This window comes from Centropristis striata, chromosome 4 (assembly GCF_030273125.1).
Source record: "Centropristis striata isolate RG_2023a ecotype Rhode Island chromosome 4, C.striata_1.0, whole genome shotgun sequence".
Classification (NCBI taxonomy): Eukaryota; Metazoa; Chordata; class Actinopteri; order Perciformes; family Serranidae; genus Centropristis; species Centropristis striata.
Window position 1 is genome coordinate 39,900,284 of NC_081520.1, and position 7,268 is coordinate 39,907,551.

The window sequence follows — 7,268 nt, forward strand, 5'->3', positions numbered from 1 at the left end:
GCAACCTTCGTGGTATTGGTCATGTGGCCCCTTGGTAAATTTAATTGCCCACCCCTGTTCTAGACTCTGAGCAAGGTGATAAACTGCTTTAAGAATTTGTTACATTTAAAGACGCATCTTTATATTTAAAGCGTACATGATGTGGTCCTAGTTCCTTACTTCTGTAGGGCGAGGCTTGGCTGCAGAGATTGAAACAATCTGCAGCAGTTGCCCTGGAGGAGCTGTGATTTCATCAGAAATTCGTCATTGCCCTCCCACACTTCCTCAGTGTGATGTAATGTGGAGCACTTTGTTTTATGCAAAAGGTCAGGAGATTTCTACGTGCCACTCTGTCATCATGCCACACTTGGTCTATATATTTTGCACTGTACAGTACAAGTGCAATTGTTTAAATTGTTCCATCCATGTTCCTTTCTTCACTTCTTTTATGATAAGCGGAGGAAAATTAATGAATGGATGGATGGATGAATTCTTCAGGAGTTCCATGAATCCATGAAAAACTCTTGAAAAACTAACTTCCTCACCTCCTGAATAGTATTATCACTTCATTAACATTACATCACATTTTCTACACTACAAACAGCATATTGTTACAGTCTGAAAGAGCCACACCAACATTAAATAGCAGTGATTTCAAAATCTTTGTTAAACAAATCAGTATAGGATTTCCCTACAGAACCTCTGAGTGGATTAAATACTACACGAATAAAACAGTCGGGAAAATAAACGTTAAACATCGGGTGGTTGCTTTTTTATGTGGCATGACTAATCATTATTTTGCAGGCAAATTATTTTTAAAAAGACAAATTTGACAATTTTTTTCTAGTCAATGACCTCCTCCGGTTGTGTTTGTTTTGTTGGATAATCACAGCATGGGTTAGTATGCCTTGCAGCCAGATGGAGAAAACAAAGCCACACAAGCAGCAGCATGCCATGAGCCGCAGGTTTAGGGACCGACATAAGTATAAGGTGGAAAAAAATTGTATTGGGCAGATCAATACAGCCTGCAGCTCTCTATGTTTTCTAGACACACCAGGGAGAAGCTCAATGAGAAAGAAATTTAAAAGAAGGGATAACTGTCTCTTCAACTGAGAGTTTATTCTTTGCTGGTGATGTAATTTTGGCACAAAGTGCAGCTTAAAGTTATCAAAGCCAGGATTCATTAAGGTGCCATCATTCAAATTTTTACAAGTACAGATTGAAGCATTATTCAATATGCACTTTGAACTGTTTTCAGCCACAGCTCCCACAGACTAACGGAATAAATAACTACATTTTAATGGTCAATTTACAGGCTCCGAGTTGTTTTCCAGGCAGGAAACGCATGCAGACAACTCCAGAGGCCTGAGGCAGGATGGAAGAAAATGAGGCAGGGTTTAGATAAACAGACAAATAATGAGGCAGATACTGTAGCAGGCAACTGCAAGCTTACACGTAGGGCAGAACGGAATAATCTGGCTAAGGGCGACTAAAAATTGCACTCTATAAAATAATATAAGGTACACTTACATAAGGTTAAATAATTCCAATTGAGGTTCTAGTATTTACTGGGAACTCTCACAAAACCTACTGGAATCCTGCAGGAAACTAGACTTTTAGGATGTGTGTTTGTTTGCATACTGAAGACTGCTATAATAAGTAATAATAATATAAGTACTGAAAGATTAATTCTCCAAACCCCATTAATGCTGCCATAGATAAATTACTGCACTCCCTCCTCCTTGAAATGGCATTATTACAGTCCGCCAATAAATCTTATTTGATTGAAAGTTTTAATAAACAGTTTTTGTTAAAGCAGTTTTAGATCGGAGGTAGTTCAACTGTAAGGTCATTTTAATTTTTATGCATCAGTTTCCCAACGTTAGAGAAAAATGACATTAGTAGATGTTATGAAAAAATAGCTAAATAAGTAAATAAATGCATGCAACTCATGGAAGTGAAATAGTTACATACAGTGGTGGTTCTAGACCAGTTTTACAGTGTTTAATCAGAGGGGCACATTAGCACATGGAAAAATGGCAAAGATGATATTTAAGCTTTCAAAATCTTTGAATGTCTTGAAAAAGACACAAAATGACCAAAAAAGACACAAAATGAGAAGACAGAATAACCAAAAAAAACCCCCACAGAAGACATAAAAATGACAAAAAAGACACAAAATGACAAAAAAAAGACACAAAATAACTAAAACAGACACAAAAAAGACACAAAATTACCAAAAAAAGACAAAAAAAAGACACAAATGACCAAAAAAGACACGTAAAGACATGAAAGGGATTCAAAAATGGACAACATAGCCCTATAAGTCTCCTTAGAGTTAAACTATTATACAATGTACACATTCTGGGTTCCTTTTGTGTACTATGAGATATCGTTTGAACAAAAAAAGGTTAGAATTGTTCCATTGTTCATTGTTATGAATTGATCATTTTATTATTAATTTGACACAGGGGCCACAGCAGGGGCCAAGGGCTTCTTCACAGGGGCAGTGGCCTCTGGAGGCCCCTGTGTAGAACCGCCACTGGTTACATAGCTAATGTAACTACCAGCACTATGTATGAAAATATGCATATGTTACTTTAAATAACATTGGTAACTTTTTTCACACCGGACTTGCAGGAAAAGCCACCACCCCTCCCCTTTGGTGCTTAATACTCCATTTTCTCAGTTCCCCTTTTGCTTTCGCACTCCGTAACGCAACGTCACTTCGGCACTGGAGTCATTCATCATTACTGTGGCCTCTAGGGGGCGCCGATCACTACACACATAAATACAAGTCATGATAAGCTGCAGGATAAACGACACATGGGCTTTTCTTTTGGAAGAAACCAGTCTCCAGAAGTAAAAGCACTGAAGCACTTCATAGGGGAAACCTGTTTGGCTTTTTTTCAACTGGGAGACAGTTGTCACAGGAAAAAAAACATGACACGTCTTCATCTCCCCGGTAAATACTGATATTTATGCATTACAGGCAGCTCATTTGACTCAATTTACAATCTTGCTGCCTAACACACAAACAGAGAGAAGATGTGCACATACTCAAACACACACAGGTAATGGAGTTGCCACAGAGTGTACACGCAACTTGATTCCATCTAAACTTTAATTTGTTCGCAGCAGTACAATCTGCAGTGAAATGCGCTGAGAATGAATCAGCTCTAACAAAAGCAAAGAAAAAAAAAAAAGAAGAAGCCATTTGCTTTTGTGGATTCTATTTAATTTAACAACCCACTAAACTGTTTACAACTATTGCTGTAAATCTTTTTCTGCACAGACTGGAACTATCAGTGCCTCCTCTACAGTTCTTGACAATGTTTTGTTTTTCAACACTTGAAAAAGATTTCAGATTTAGCTCTGAAGTACATTAGTCTGTCACTCTGACACCTCAAATTGGTTCAAAAACAGCATCAATATCAGAACCCTTGATAATTTTAGACTTTAAAGTCTTCTTGAAAACTAACATAGAACTACACATCTTTATTTCATCATTTAGTCCATTCTATAATTTTACACCCAAAACTGACACACATCTGTACATAAGATTAGTTCTGACTTTGTGAGTTAAAAAACATTAGCATATAGCGGGACATTTGTGGTACCGAACTATGAAAGGGCCTGTTGTTTGATTGTCATCTTGTAATAAAAAAAAAAGGCCTGACAAAGCATGAATTTAGACTTTTTAAACATCAGCATGTTGTTGTTGTTGTTGTTGTTGTTGTTGTTGTTTAGATAGATAGATTTGACTTTATTAATCCCACAGCGGGGAAATTTCTTTGTTACAGCCGCAGAAAATCACACAATTTTAAGATAAGATAAAAAACAATCTAAGAAAAGACATTTAACAATATACAAAATATACAAAATAATAATAATATACTATATACAACTTAGTGCAAATTAAGTGGAGAATGTGCAGAGTGAGTCAACCTACTTTTGATCCTTTTTGTCTAAAATAAATCACAGCTAAATATCCTTATTTTGGGTCCATATTGATGTATGAATTTAACAACCCACTAAACTGTTTACAACTATTGCTGTAAATCTTTTTCTGGAACTATCAGTGCCTCCTCTACAGTTCTTGACAATGTTCTGTGCTGTTTTTCAACACTTGAAAGATTTCAGGTTTAGCTCAGAAGTACATTAGTCTGTCACTCTGACACCTCAAATTGGTTCAAAAACAGCATCAATATCAGAACCAATTTCTTGTAAGGTGTTGGTGGCTCCGACAGTTGGACACTCTGTGACTCTGTCATTAATAGCAAGCCAACAAGTGTCACAGCACGCTGCCTGTGATACAGGGTTTTGACCTTTTTAGTCCTGTGAGTGGGAGTGAACAGACTGATTACACAGCAGTGCCTACCAACCTGAGAATATCAGGAAAACTTTACCTGCCAGATGATTTTAGTTCCAAACTGAAATGAATGGAAAACAACAGCTTCTGAAAAAGAAACGGGTTCTGCACATGTCAGCGTTATATAATGCTACGGTTTCAATAAAAAAATAATCAATAGACAGCCAGGTTGTGCAGCTTGTGGCAGTCATGAGTCATCCGACCACTGGGAATGGTAACAGACGAGCTTCCAGAAACATCTACTCCAGCTGTGACAAAGGACCCGTTTTTAACATCCAATTCCAATTCTATAAATTGTTAACATATCTGCAATGTAAGGTTATTTTAAAGTGATTATAATAATAAGATAAAACTTGCAGTGCCTGTTTTCAATGTGGCAGATACATAATAGATAGATAGATAGATAGATAGATAGATAGATAGATAGATAGATAGATAGATAGTTAGATAGTTAGATAGATAGATAGATAGATATATTGATAGATAGATAGATAGATAGATAGATAGATAGATAGATAGTTAGATAGTTAGATATATATATATATAGATAGATAGATAGATAGATAGATAGATAGATAGATAGATAGATAGATAGATAGATAGATAGATATACTTTATTTATTCCAAACTGGGAAATTACAGTGTAGCAGCAGCATTACACACATAGACAATGACAACACAATTAAATAAAAAGAACAACCTAGGCATACTTCAAGCAATAAAATATAAAAATACAATAAAATACAATAAAATACAATAAAAATACAATAAAATATAAAGTGTCTAAAGAAGGAGTAGAATAGAATTCCAGTGCAGAATAAATATGAATGTACAGTATAAAAATAAAAATGTTGGTGCTATGAAATAGCATGAAATAGCATATGAAATAATAATATAATAAGGGAATATTATTTAATAATATATGTGATGTAATATATAAGAAGGGGTTACTTTTAGCTGAGGCCATGTGTTTTGTAAATCAGTGATCTCCCAGCCAGCTGCTGACATACCAGACAAGAAACAACAGCAGCAAATAGCACCTGAGCTAACAGATGCATCTAAACAACAATAGTTCTCAAACATGATCAAGCGGTGCCCTGCTCATTATATCGGAAAGGTCACCGCTCATTCTGTCCCCAAGCTGGCTGCAGCACTGATTTGTTGGCCAAAAATAAGCAGCAGGCAGCAGCAGCATCCATTTATAGTCGATAAACTATCAGTGAACATATAATGACAATGAATATTAATATTGTTGTTATTGTTTGGCAAAGTCAAAGTCAGTTATCTGTGATATTGTCGTCTTGTGGACAGACTTGACAAAGAATGAATTCAGACTTTTTTTTTTTACACAGCTGTATCATGATGCAGGTAGAATCCTTTTGATCACTCTGTCGCAATTAAATCACAGTAAAATCTGTTTATTTTGAGCCCTTACTGCTGTATGCACGGCAGTCACAATAGCCCAAATTGTCCTGAACTCCATTCAGGGGCAAGCATTTTAAACATTTGATAGTTTCACGTTTGACGTTTCATAGTGCCATTTCTTGCCAGGACATTTACGGCCCTGTAACGTCTTGCCTGCACTATGAAAGCAGCAGAAGTGGGATGGCAATTTTCCGCCTCCGGAGGAAGTCACAGAGGAGGAAAATTGGTTGGATTGTTGGAAGCGGTCCCACTTTTAAACGGGCATCCCGGCAAGAATATTTGACGTCGCGAGTGACGTCTAAAACACACCTCCCACTTGGTCCGACAGTCATCGAATCACTCACTGCGGCTGTCGTCGCTAACTGTGCGCAGTGTCCGACGCTTATTGTAAACAAACCAACATTGGTAACTGTGCACAGAGTTTCCGGTGCTTGCTGTAATCAAACAGAGGTCGCTAACTGAACCATAGACTGTATATAAGTATTTTATTTGTATTCTTTACCTTCTATTTTCTTCTAAATGGGGCCATTATTAGAACTATTGACATCAAATTGTCTTGAAGATCATTTTTAACTAGCGATTGAGACCATAGTGTTGTCCTGAAAAAAATTTCTGAGGTAATAAATCAAGTCAGAAGTTTTCAAATTTTGCACTGAAATGAATGGGCAGATTTTTTTTGCAGCCAAACTTAGCGCCCCCTGCTGGAATTTTCGGTGGATTGCAGGCTTAAGGCACTTCCTGGTTGGCCTCCATGCTCAGACACGGAGGTTGCCGACTGAACTGAACACATTCTGCTGCATACTACTGCATACACATTTAACTGCTACAGAGCTAACTGTGTAGCCTATTAGCATTGAGCTACTGCACAGCACTGCTGCTGCTCTGTCGTACTTCACTGTCATCTCTTCCCACTACCCTCCCACTTCGTTCCACGATGCCGGATTGCACTATGGAAGGGCACGAATATCACGCCTTCACAGGATCACTATGAACACCCTAAGGCGAAAAGCCGGCAAAGATCTTTCCAGTAATATAGCGGGACATTTGTGGTACCGAACTATGAAAAGGCCTGCTGTTTTATTGTCATCTTGCAAAAAAAAGGCCTGACAAAGCATGAATTTAGACTTTTTAAACATCAGCATGTTGTTGTTGTTTCAACCTGCTTTTGATCCTTTTTTTCCAAAATAAATCACATCTATATCCTTATTTTGGGTACATGTTGATGTAGTAACACAGCACTGTAGCAGCTGTCGTCTAGACTCAGTTTCTGGAGGAGTTAAATTCACCTACCTGTGTGATACTCCAGATGATATTTGTCCAAACGTGATCTAAACACAGATTAATCGAAGAACAAACGCTACCACAGCAGTAGTGGTTCTTTTGGTTATGGTTGATTGCAGAGTTTTTTACTCTGATGCATCTCACTCGAGTAACATGAATAAAAACAAATGTGATCTTGCAGTTTAACATACGGGCCAAAAAAAAAAGAAAG